Consider the following 13,827-nt stretch of genomic DNA (forward strand, 5'->3'; position numbering starts at 1 on the left):
GTGTGTGCCGTGCTTGTGGTGCATGTGTGGTGTGTGTGTGGTGTGTGTTTGTGCGTGTGTGGTGTGTGTGTGGTGCGTGTGTTTGTGCGTGTGTGGTGCGTGTGTTTGTGTGTGTGTTGCATGTCCCGTGCGTGTGGTGCGTGTGCGGTGCGTGTGCGGTGCGTGTGTGGTGCGTGAGTGTGTGGTGCGTGTGTGGTGCGTGTGTGTGTGGTGTGTGCTTGTGTTGTGTGTGCGGTGCGTGTGTGGTGCCTGCGTCCCTTGCTCCCATGCCACCGCAGCAAGATGCTGCGTAAGAAGGAGGAGGGCACCTCGCCAGCGACCAACCAGCTGCCCAAGGTGGAGCGTCTCAAGGAGGTGTGCTCGCGCTCCGAGTATCAGACCGCCTGCCAGCAGCCAGGGCAGGTGAGTGCGTGTACGTTGGTGTATTCGCACGCATTGGAGCGAGTGCTCTTAGCGTTCACTTCCCTCTGCAAACACGGCGGCCCGAGTTCGATTCCCACTCACGGGCAACACCAGTGACGATTATCTGAACCGGTCTTGGGCCTCCCCTAGGTCGACTCAGCCTCAAATGAGTATCTGGTGCGGTGTGGAAACATTGCCACTAGGGAGACAAAGGCTGCCGGGCGTGGTGCTGGCCACCCACCCCCTCGTGTGCCGTGCCGGCCTTCATAGGTGCTCGCAAACAGCACTCGTCCCAACAGTCTGTTAAGGCTCTACAGGGAATCTTTGTCTTTGTCGTGTGTATAAAGCTGATCTCACCATCGAACAAAACTTGCGCCCCGTTTTCCCATGCGCTTCTGCGGCCGGCTGCAATGCGATGCACCTTTAAATCACCTAGATTGAAAACTAATTTCTGCAGAACTGCTTGTGGCCCCTAGTTTTATTTTCCTCCCCCCACACCTCCGATGAGCACAGTTGGCTACGAACGGTTGGCTATGCCGCCAATAATATCTGTTCAATAACAAGTTTTGCACAGACTATGCCACGTGGTAGTGACTGTGTGGGCAGTGTTCATGTTGTATCACGGATCTGAACCAGTAGCGGAAATTCAACATTCCTATGGGCTGGGGTGAGTCTCAGGATAGGAAGACCACCGTTGACTTCCCGCTGTCCTTGTGAGCGAGAGAATACTGTGCATGTTCCAAGATGACGTTTTAATTATAGGTTAGCGGCACTGATTTTCTGAACCTCACTGCCATCGTGAGTTGAGCTCACACAGTCTTCCAACGGCAAGCCACGCGCTCTAACCACTGCACCGCTCTGGCAGAGGAGATGTAATGAAGAGGTCATGTTGATGTTTGTCTCAAGCATCAAGTGCGAGTGGTAATACAGAATATTTGTATTGGCTGCCAGAGCCCATTAGAATCGGAGCACGCTTCAAAGTTGAACGGTGGATAATGAGGCGATTTAATCGAAAACACATTGCAATTAGCGGAGTACGTTTTAAAACTCCATATTCATTTGGAGCGTGCACGCGTGTGAACGGCACTCCGCCTAACCTAGGGCAGGCCCCCGTGTTGACTGCGATGTCGACAAGCCGCCCCTTTTCGCGACGTGCGGGGCACGCGCACACGCGCGCACGCTGTACGACTCATCACCCCTCAAATTAAATGAAATGTCCCCGCCGCGCCGATAATCAAACGCCGCTCTCTCTTCTCCTACCGCTGCGGTCTCGTTGGATATAAGCGTCCATCTCGACCATCGTCGCATAATTTTTGTAACCGTTCATTAAATCCCCCCCCCCCCTTCCCCTTGTGAGGTCGATCGTGGTGTCCTTAGCGCCGGTCCCCCTTGCACTCGTGGGGTCATTTCGGACAGGAGCCAGAATTAAGTGACCCACATAGATCTGTAGCTGCCTCCATAATGATATCTGCTTACCCTAGCGTGACTGCTGATGCCGCCCGGATCTATTCTAATCACGTGCCCTCGTCACCTTAGTTTATCATTTTTTGACAAGCCCCTTTTCCGCTCATTAACGCACTACAGCATTGCCCTCATGCCATTAATGTGTCGCATATGTTGCACCATGATGCATTGCCAATCATCGGTGGTGCGTGCTTTCAATTTGTAATTTAGCGCCTTTGAGTTTGGGGTTTGTGGGTCATGAAGAGACGCTCGTTTGTCCGCGGGGCAGTGAGCTGCCTACCAAAGCAGTGCAGCAAGTAGGTTGCTGACTTATCTGCGATAAGTTGAAACATGTTCCCCGTGCACCTGTGGATTTTCCCCGGGCGTTCTGGTTTCCTTCCACACGAAGCACGACAACTTATAATAAATTGGTTAAATATCCGATGAAAACCCTTCCTGAAATTTGGTCTCAAGACTTGCTGAAACCTTCCCGGGTAAATCCAGAAAATACATTTTAAAAAATCGCATCTCACATTTCCACTCTGGTCACGAATAAACCGGAAGACCACCCAATCGCATCCACATGATAATTCTCAACGCATCAATAATTCGGTATCGGTCCAGCTTACATGGCCATATGAAAACAATGCCTTTTATGTACCCAGGGTTAGGCCAGGCAGGTTCTGCATTTGGATGTTTGGCTGTGGCCGGTGCTATTAATGAGCGTGTCACAAAGCGGGAGGAAACTAGAGTACCTGGAGACAAACCACTCGTTTGTCTCCAGGTACGGTGCAAAATAAGTTCAACATTTATGCAACATAATCATTCATAATCAACGTTTTTGGGTTTAGATTGCGTTATTTATAAATGTGTCGTAACCCTCCACCACCCGACATTCTGGCTAATTGCCCGATGATGCTGGATGCAATTACCAGCGAAACGTCGTACTCAAATTGTAAATGTTGTGGTTTCACGCTTCAACACACCGGTGGGCTAAAGCAGTCAACTTTTTGTCTTTTGTCAACGTGACACTTATTTACTGATTGGCCGTGTCGGGTGGTGGAGGGTTACGACACATTGATTAATAACGCGATCTAAACCCAAAAAGTTGATTATGAATAATATTGGTCGCGAAAGCCTACGTGTTAAACATTCATACAACACCCAAAACTCCTGCACAGACAGATTCAATACACTGCTGGACTTCCACCTCCAAGCCACCTCGCAGCCCAAGCCTACACCAGCCGATATCCCCAGGCATTCTCCTATTCAAGTACGAATCAGGCTCGATCCTGATTCATAAATGATTTTCGGGTCAGGCCACGTAATAATCTGGGACAAAATTTGTGTCAAAAGATCCCCCACCCCTCCGCCACCACCGCCCGCTGACATGGCGAAACACATTTAATTGTCACGTTGTGTAGCAAGCGTTTAACAAAGCGCCAGTTACAGTATTATTGTTTCACCTCCCGGAAACCAGAAACATCATTATCTTTTAATTGCTACATTTTGTCGTGAGAATTGCAATCATAATCTGCCCGCCCTTTAACTGCCGGCCGCGCGTGACAACCTAATGTGTTCGGCTGTGTCGGGCGGTGGAGGGTCTTTGAACACACATTTAGCCAGGTCTTTACATGGCCCGACCCAAAAGCGAATTACGAATCCTGTCACTGTCTGCAACAAGACCCTCATCACGCTTCGGCTCAGTGCAGCTCGGAGAGTCTGCGATATACCACGAGGTGAGGCGCAATGCGTCGGGATTTTAGTGGCGGTGGCTTCGCCGCGTACTCGTGCGGCCCAGACGAGCCGAGACGAATGCAAACTCCGTTTGATGTGACAACGGAAGGCCGCCCCCCCCCCCAACCTCTTAATGGGTGACTCGAGCAGCTTGAAAGGGTCACATTGGCACGAGCCCCGCATTTAGATTTGCACCAGCCCTGGCAAAAAATAATAGGGCCTGACGCGGTTAGTGCGTCCTAATGGGAGACGTGCCGACTCAGTGGCAGCCGGCGCATCTGCGCTCGTGTTTCGCCCTGCAAACCTTTACTGTCGCTCACGCGATTAACTAAACCGACTTCGGGGGAGTGCTTACGCGTTGTCTGTTTGTGTCTTTGTGGTTGCACCTTGATAGGAGAGTGGATTTTAATAGTTGTGGATATTATGGCAATTAATCAAATCACCCCCCCCCCCCCCCCAACAGCGGATGCTTGCGAACTTATATTTTAAAAAAATTATTTTGTTAATAATGTCATTGATCCAGAACTCACTGTGAGGTAGCGGGAGGGTTAATTAGCACCCGTGCTTAGTTTAGCACCTAATGAGATTACTACCTTCATCGCTTTTGGCAGTCGAACCGCACTCGTAATAAGGGATACAGAGCCAGAGCCAGGCCAGGTGGCTCGTTTGAGCTCACACCACGTCAGCACGCTAAAGCGACACCATTGAGCTGAAAACCTGCGTTTGAATCTGGGTTTCAGCAGCCCGAGATTAAACCGGTCGCAAAAAAACACACATTATCGTAAATTATGTTCGTAATTTAACGTAATTAAATCCCTCTTTGCGAATTCAAACTTTGGCTGCGATGTGATAGACAAGCGACGAAACACTCCGTGCAAGGCTTATAAAAGCTGCGTGTCTAAGTGTTGATGAATTAAAAAAATATATCTATTGCAGGGGCAAGGAGATGCACTGCTCGCTGCGAAAGTTCCCTAAACAGAAATGTCTCCTTCTGACGACACGGTGCCAATAACACAACTTCAATATCATCGAGAGAAATATAAAGATAGCAAAGGGTAAAGGCGCGGCCCTGCAAATGCTTGCTCACGCCACTGCTGGCAGAAGGGCCTCCACCAGAGCCAGCTCTGAACAGCCCCTCTAGAGGGTGTTTGGGCCTGCTCTCTGATGCTGCCCATACCTCGTGCAAAAGGTGGGAATACCCCACATTCTAACCCCACCCACACACGACCTGCCAACCATATGCGGTGAACCCATTTATACTTCTGGGTGGACAAAGGTGGCGTGTGGAATTCCATAAACCTGCCAATCGTTTCAACTGCCGGCGACCTCTGGAATGTGCCCTAGTGACCATTACAGCCATGACAGCGGCCTCCAGCGACTGTGCGGTGCACGCGAGTCCATTAAATGAGGCGTAAACTAATACAAAACAACACGCGCGTGATGCAATCCCCGTATCGTCGGCTTAAGAATCAACATCAATCGATGATTCGATCTGCCGCTTAAAGCCCGAACACGTAGTGCTCAACGAGCGGTTAACTGCTACACGTACGCTCACGTGGGGGAGGGGGTATAACGCGTGCATGAAGGACCACAGTGTCCGATGTTTGCCCGTGGAACGTCCCGCGAGAGAAGGTCATTGTAGTGTCGTGGAGTGTCGACGGCCGTCGCGTTCCTCTGCCAAACGTCTTCCCGACAAGGGTCGCTTCGTAAACCGCCATGGGAGCGGCTAAATCTGGTCACCCTGGAAGTCTGATTTTGAAACTAGGGCGCAGCAAACATTAAATCTGAAGCACGCACAAAAATTTTTACTTTTTTCCGCACACTTTCCGGGGAAACGATGTGGCATTTGCACGGGGCCTGGCGCCAAGAATGTATGTATTCAGCTCACAGAGATTCTTTGTGCGGGACGGGGTTTTGCTTCATTCGTCGGGGTGGAAAGTCACATTTGGTACGGGGATTCGTAAATAACTTTCTTGCCAAGAGCAGAGCGAAGACACAGTGCAGGTAGAGGGATTTTTAACAATGCCCGGCTGTGATGAACCTGTGGTCAAAGATAATCTTTAACCAGGCCATTACCCAGCATGTCGAGTGTCATTGCCCACCATGCCAAGCACATGTACGTGGATGTACACATTAGTGATCGGTTGCGCAATCCAAAACCTTATCGCTCTCAAGATCGCGCGACTTAATCATCGCCTGCGACTGCTTTGTCCACATCTTAGTGAGAAGTTACGCAAAAAGGGCGTGGCTAAATTGTGTGGCCAAGCCCTTTACAGCAGAGCCCCCGCCTCTTATCTGGGTATCTCTACCCCCGACCCCCACCACTCGCCCCTACATCAGGATTCAAACAACCAATCATAACGAGCAAATGTGCACCTGATGAAATACATCGCTACAAATCACCAAGAAGGTCGCTTGAATGTCTCTCTCTGCTGCGCCTCTGATTACCTCCGACTAGCACGGCTGGCTACGTACGGTGCGAAAGAAGTCCACCATGCGCTCAACCGGCTGGGCAACTGCTCGCCACCGGTTGCAGAGACATCCACGCTCAAGCGATCCTCCAGCACGCGACCGCGTCGCGGGCGTTGAGCGAACCCCGTAAACGTGCACCAAACTTTCAGGGTGACCTTTCTCTTTGCGCACGCGGCCGGCAGGAGTGGCACTGCGCGGAGGACGCCGTGGGCCGCCTGCGCCTCCACAAGTGCCGCAGCTCGTTCCCGGGCCACGAGCTGCCCGGCGCTCGCCCCCCTCTCCCGCACGGAGCGCTGTCGTCCCGGCGTTCCCGCAAGCTGCCCCGGCACGCCGGCACGCTGCCGCAGCCGTGGTGCGTGTGCCCCGACGACGGCGGCGGCGGCGGCGATGACGACGATGACGACGGCGGCGACGGCACGAGGGGCGTCGGCGGGGAGCCGGACGACGTCTTCGGTCGCGGAAACGCGGCGAGGTTCGGCAAAGCGCTCGGGCGGAAGCACAAGAAGCGACAGCCTCCTGCTGCTGTCCAGGGCGCGGGGAACTCTCTCCGTGAGTTGCCCCCCCACCCACCCACCTCACCCACCCACCTCACCCTCCCCAACCTGCATTGTGCGTCTGTGGCCTTGCTGAGTCAGGGAACGCTGCGTCGTCGGCAGTGGTGCACGAGCACGGATGACAAAAACGAATCGGCGATAACGCTGCCTTCGAAATAAAAAATGAGAGCACATAACGGGCAGGGTTTCGGGCAATGTCCATTCTTCACAGCGCACACAGAGAGGACACTCTGTGTGTCCTCTGAAAAAGGGCCATTGTCCGAAACATCGCCTATTATATATTTTATCTTCATAAGGAGGGAGCGAGCACAGGTGATGAGCAGCCGCTCCGTTTGTTCTCTGCGATGTTGAATCCTTGCCTGCCAGCGTTGGCTGTTTTGCAAGGGCTCCATAAACTTAGCCGCTATCTCACGTCTGCTCTGGCATCTGCTGGTCGCTCTCGGCAGTACATCATTTGGCACGCAGCCCGCTCGTTAGGCTTATCAGCGATTCACGAGCTCGGTGATGAATAACCGAGACTCGCTGCTCAGAAATGTTGCGTGTAAGCATCGGTTATAATTTATACTATCGATTAATATTCTTATTGGTTACATCTCATGAGAATGAGATGCTAATGTTGCTTTTAGGCTAATGGTACGCATGAAGGAGACGACAACATGAGATGAGACGGGACAGAATGAAATTGATTGCTGGCACCAGATTGGGAGAATACATTGAATCGTGGGGTAGGTGAACTCTGACCTGGACATGCTTCGTATTTATACGTCTAATTAATGAACTCGTCTCTGTTCCAGCATCGTCGTGCAATGAATCCCAGGTGTATTAAAAAAAACCGTTAGGCCTATAACATGGCCGGGTGACTCAAAAGTCAGAGTGCTGGGCTTGCACCGCTGATCCTAGATTTAAATCTGGCAGCCATGAGTCGATGGTGTTATACCAGTAGGAAAAAAAAGACCCATCGAAATTTGTCGTTTCAAATTTGTCTAAATGCCACCTCTAAAAAATGCAATTCTAGGTTTGACTATCGTGGGACAAACGTTACTCGCAGAGTGGGTGGGAAAGTGCTGCCCCCTAGTGCTGTCGCCTGATGAAGCTAGTTGTAATTACTGGCGAAACGTCGTACTCAGATTGTAAATGTTGTGGCTTGGCTCTCCAACACACCGGTGTGCTGTATTAGTAATGCATTGGTATGTTTTGTTTACGTGACAAACCTTACTAATTGGCTGTGTTGGGTGGTGGCGGGTTTAACGAAGCATTTTCAATCTTCGCAATCTAACCCAAAAAACCTGTATTTATGGGTCTCAAGAGGTAGTTCTGTGAGATCCGCTTCCTCAGGCTATTCTCGCACATGAAGGATTCCGTTTCTTTGCAAGAGATCCCAATGGATTATTTTTCACGTGACGTGATGCTGATCGCGCAATCGGGATACAAGTGGAAGGAAATATTGCATAGAAAAAAACACAAAAAATCAAATATACAAATAAGAATCATATTGAATCGTTTAATTGACGCATCATTACATTAACAACTTTCAGCTATACGCCTAGTCACGCGTATAAACGCAATAACGATGATGGTGATAAAGCACAATGAGCCAGATCCGCGTCGTACAAATTCTGCCAGCGAAATGCGCCGACGTCTCAGTCATCACGTGCGACGTGGCAACCTGCCAGAGCGACACCATGCGGCCGTTATCATCAAGACCATTAGGCATCGTGAGATGTACGGCCGTCACGCACACATACGCACAGACGGGGTGAGCAGAGCCTTGTGTGTGTGTGTGCGTTCCCTCCCCAGCAAAATGTTGGGGCAAGTGCTGCTAGCGAGTAGCACCTATGAGGCGGGCGTGGCATACGAGGGGGTAGTTGGCCAGCACCATGCCCGGCCACCTTTGTCTCCCCCGTGGCGATGTTTATACACCGCACCGGGGTACTCATGTGAGGCTGAGTCGACCTAGCGGAGGCCCATGACCAGTGCACTGGTGTTGCCCGTGAGCGGGAATCGAACTCGAGTCGCCAGGTTCATAGCGCAGCGCGCTAACCGCTGCACCACTGCTCCTCCCGCCCCCCCCCCCCTCCTCACCCCCCCCAGGGCTGAAGTCGCGGTTGAGTCGCGGCCGAGCCCTCCGCTCCGTCTCGCTGGACGTGGTGGCCCAAGCTGACGAGCCGACACCGGCGTTTCCCACCGGGGTCAACGCCACGGATTCCCCCACGGCCGCCCCCCGCACGGCCGCCCCTCTCGCGACCGCGGGCCTCCCCGCGGAGCTCAGCAGTCCCACGGCCACCGCTTCCAACCGCCCGGCCGCGAGCAGCTCGACGATGGAACGTCCCGTCCTGGATCATCGGCACAACGACCCCGAGGCGATGGTGAGCGAGGGCGATGGCGAACGCGAGCAAGATGACGGTGGAGATCGCGACGATGGCGCTGGCGACGATGATGTTGTTGGTGACGAAGATGAAGAAGATCAAGGCAACGATGACATCTTCGACCTGATCTTCGAGGAGGATGCTAAGCGAGGTGGGTGACGTCGCACGGGCAACTTGCTAACGTAAAAAAAAGACCACAACAATTGTGGTTTGCAAAACGATTGCGGCTGAATTATTCGGGTACTGAAGTACGCATGCATGAATCTGTGTCGGCGTGTTTGTGGGTTTGGGGAGAGGATGTGTAGTTCTTAGCACACTGCACTACGAACCTGGCGATCCGAGTTTGATTCCCGCTCACGCCCAATAACAGTGACTATTTTCTGAACCGCTCCTGAGCCTATCCTAGGTCGACTCATCCTCAAATGAGTACCTGGTGCAGTGCGTAAACATTGCCACTGGGGAGACAAAGGTGGCTTGGGCGTGGTTCTGGCCATTCCTGCTCTTGTGTGCCATGCCGGCCTTCATTGGTGCTTGTGAACAGCACTTGGCCCAAACGTCTGTTAAGCCTATACGGGGGATCTTTGTCTTTGTTGTGGGCGTGTGTAATGTAGTGGTCGGCACACTGCGCTACGAACCTGGCGACCCGAGTTCAAATCCCCCTTACGGCACAAGTTAGCGACGACTATCTGCACTGGTCCTGGGCCTCACCTAGGTCAACTGAGCCTTAAATAAGTACTCAGTGCGATGCACACACATCAGCACTGTGGAGACAAATGTAAACAGGCGTGGCGCTGGCCACGTCACCCACTCATGCGCCATGCCGGCTTTAATAGGTGCCCGCTAACAGCACCTGCGCCAATTTATATCTATAGGTGTTAGCGAACATTGATTTCCCCTACAGTCTTCATGACGACAATGGAGAAGTTGCATTTTGCTTGTGTGTGTGTGTGTTGTGGAGCGTCGGTGTCCTGGTCAGTGGTCACGCACTGCACCGTGACCGCACGGTCCTCGGTTTGATTCCCGGCCGTGGATTTAGGGGAGACCCAGCGCCCTGTGCGTAAACATCGCCGGCTCTCCCCTAAGTCGACTTAGGGGTGTCAAGAGTAGCATTTGGGACTGTGTGGGAGACAATCATGGTGGGGGTAACATTGGCCAGGAGATGGCAACATGCAAACGCGCATTAATTGGCTGAAAACACCTTCATAGTTAGAAGACCCACAGAGCTTGGGGGGGTATATTAGGTGCCAGGTCACCACGTGGCTGTTGCTGCCTTCCCCGCTCGTCTGTGGTTCCTCCTCCTCATGCCTCTGAGTCATCCTTTGTCTCCCTTCGAGAGCGAGGGAATGCTGTGCGACGGCGCGTTACAAGTTTAAATTATTTTTTTTTACATAAACACAGCTAATGAGACGACTGTATTTGCGCTGGCAGCTTTAACGGCTGCTCCCTAACAACCCTTGCCCACAACAACTGTGTATATCGATCTAATGAAACATGTTTCTGTTCATCGTCTTCACCGCCATCGTACTACGACGGTTGTTTTAAAATATGTTTGTCTGCCATTCCCTTTTGAGCTCAAGAACCCAAATGTGAGTTTGGCTGCTCATGAGCATTTTCCACGCTCCTCTGTCTCCCCCCCTCCTGCCTGTGTCGCAGCCCTGAGTGGAAACGAGATGGAGGAGGGCACCGAGGCCCTGTCACAAGGCCCCAACGAAGGCGACCAACGGCCACCTATCGCCACGGCAACACCCACTGCCCTGGCCCTGAGGCCCAACCTCACAAGGGTCACGCACAGGTTGCAGCCTCCGACCTTTCACCCCACGGGGGTCACCAGAAAGTCATGTCGTGACCTCTAACCTTTGCCGCTCATGATCGCCTCCCAAGGCTGTGGGTATAGGATGTTTGGCTGATGAATTCCACCTTGGCAACGGGTACCATTTTTAGCAACGCTTTGGATATCAAAGCCGCAGTTTTATTTTTCTTTAGCAGAACATGGTGGCTCTTTTTTTTATGATAAAACCAATTTGCGCTTGTGTTTTTTTGTCTGTACTTTGTAATTGTATACGTGTTACATCAAAGCTATAAAAAAAACTAATTTCACGTTTTGATTCACAAGATCAGAATTTATTTGTTGGGCAGACGTTTTACTGATCATGCAGCTCACAGATGATATGTTTTCAAACTCTCAACATGGTTACAAAATTAGACTGAGTGCAAAGGTGTGACTTTGAAGCCCCTTACTGGACAGCTCTAGGCATCAACTGACAACACGGTGGGAACGTTTTCAATAGCGAACAATTTAAAACGCACTTGACGAATATTTCCATCATAAAGTTAAACAAAATAAACCAACATCACGAAAATACACCCAGCTGATCTCAGAACCCGGAGATTAGATCCAGCCTGAAGTTCACAAATGTCACATCCTGAATAATTGATGCAAAGTGGCCACGTGTGGTATTTTATTTTAAAAGGTCTCTTCATGCCCTTTGAGGCAGGAGTCCGGGTTGTTCAGGAGGCAGCATCTAACGCAGTTCAAGGCCATTGATCCCCCCCCCTCCCCCGAAAGGGTTCCCTGGTGGTCACCAGTTTGGAAATGTTGCAGATTTTGGCAGACTACTCGCAGCTATTCTATGCGCAACAAACATCGCGTCCGCAATATGGGCAATGTATTTATTAATAGGTGCGTTCATTCATACCACATTTCAACCGGCCTTCGGCAGGCTCTGTGATGCTTTTCTTCGAAAAGTGGGGATGTGTTCTTGTGGGGGGGAAACATGGTTTGGGCGCGAGGAAAATGAACCGACACAGCCTTTATCCAGCAAGGGATTGAGAACGATCTACAAATAGTGACAAGCGTTACTTCAATATATATTTATATCAACTACAAATTTGAATGTTTACATCTGCAAACTTTGCTTAAGTCTTGCCCAGCTCTGTTTAGTTTTTTTTTTGTACTCCATCTTGTGATTTTCATACGAGAGTTTTAAATGGACGCTCCATCTCTCGACGTGATGCTGATAGCACAGTCGGAGTGGAGTTGGTGAAGAGACGAAACAAACGAGACACTCTTTTGGTCGCGTAACGTCCGCCCGCGTGCGTGCTTGTCGCGTGTGCGTATGCTTGTGGGGAGTGGTGGCATCGCGGTTAGCGCGCTGCGCTACGAACCTGGCAACTCGGGTTTGATTCCCGCCGACGGCCAACACCAGTGATGATTATCTGAACCGGTTCTGGGCCTCCCCTAGGTCTACTCAGCCTCAAATTAGTACCTGGTGCGATGTTTGAACATCGCCACTAGAGAGACAAAGGCGGCCGGGCGTGGTGCTTACCACCCAACCCCTCGTGTGCCATGCCGGCCTTCAACAACAGTCTGTTAAAGCTATATGGGGGAATCTTTGTCTTTGTGTTTTTTGCCACCGTAGGTGCTTCTTTCTTCTCAACCGAACTGTTCACTGCGACGAGGAGGTGTACCAGTCTGTCCGCGCATGGAAGGACCACCGTCACTTTGTGGACCGGCAGGTGCGTGCTCCCCTCATCCGCTGCTCATTTTAGGCCTGAGTCGACCTAGGGAGAGGGCCCTGATAAGTTTACGCCCTCCCCCCCCTCCCCCCCCACCCAGAATATATTCCAGTTGTGCTCTCGGGGCGTCAAGTCCCGAGGTAAGGAAATGTCCCATTGATACTCGGGCAGCTAGCAGTGCATCAACCCTGCATTGAGAGGCCTCTTTATCCCCAGCTAGGAGGCACACCTTTTAAATTCCCCTACGCATGTGATCTCAGACTCACGCTCAGACTTTATTGTCTGAGCTGGCGAGGCCCATTGTGCGCTGTCACGAGGATGACCACAGCCCAGGGGCCGTCGGCAGTAGCGGCAGTTACGGCGCATTACAGCGTGGGAATGTGCAAACTAACAGGAGCAACAACAACAACAACAAGTTGTTTAGACGAAACCCCATGCCAAAACTTTCTACAGTCAAACCCACACTTTTAAGTCTCAGAACCAAATGGAGCGGCAAACCAAATTGAATACGATGAAGGTTTTTTTTGGTGACCGGTGCTGAGACCATCAACCCACTCTGCTTGAATACCCAGTTTAAACAGGAGGCCGGGGAGACCTAGGTTTGAACCCAGAATCGCAGTGGTAGCAGCTGAGTGCCCTCACCCCATGATCCACCCCACCAGCTGAAGTGCACTGTATTGTAATAGCATAAAGAGTCATTGATGGAGATGGGTCTAAGATCCCGATACAGGACAGAGCTTGTGCAAATGTTCGTAGCGACGGCTCCGGCTCCTTCCCCATTGTCCGTGGTGAAAACTGCACGCGTCACAAAAATCTGGCGCATTTTGAGATTTAAATTGGGTGAACGACGCCGTGTAAAAATAATCATAATTATAAAATGTAAGTAATAATGACTACAGGCTAATGAATATTTGGATGAGCAAATCCCTCCCTCCCTCTGCAGATTGAGTCGTTGCAGGATAAGATCAAGTTCCTGCGGGAGGTCAGAGGTCACCTGAAGAAGAAACGCCCGGACGTGTGCGACTGTGGGAAGAAGAGGTATCCCTTCACCTTTGTGCTCGGTCGCGTCCTGAGTTACCGCGGTATTCTGCGAGATTATAAGACCCTCTGGAAAGTAAGATGCTCCCCCGAACGTTGGGGTCATTTTGAAAAATAAATCCAGAATGCGGGAAACAAGATTGTAAAATATAAAGTTAAGATATTGAGTGCACGTGAGGGTACGGAACCATTGAGATCCATCTTCCGAAAGATGATTACAAACGCGCTGCTTCACAATGGGGAGAGATGTTTTCACCGAAGATCATTCTGAAGGGCTGGTGGTGACTTCTATCACCTAG

This window comes from Lampetra fluviatilis, chromosome 22 (genome assembly GCF_964198595.1).
Source record: "Lampetra fluviatilis chromosome 22, kcLamFluv1.1, whole genome shotgun sequence".
NCBI classification, from domain to species: domain Eukaryota; kingdom Metazoa; phylum Chordata; class Hyperoartia; order Petromyzontiformes; family Petromyzontidae; genus Lampetra; species Lampetra fluviatilis.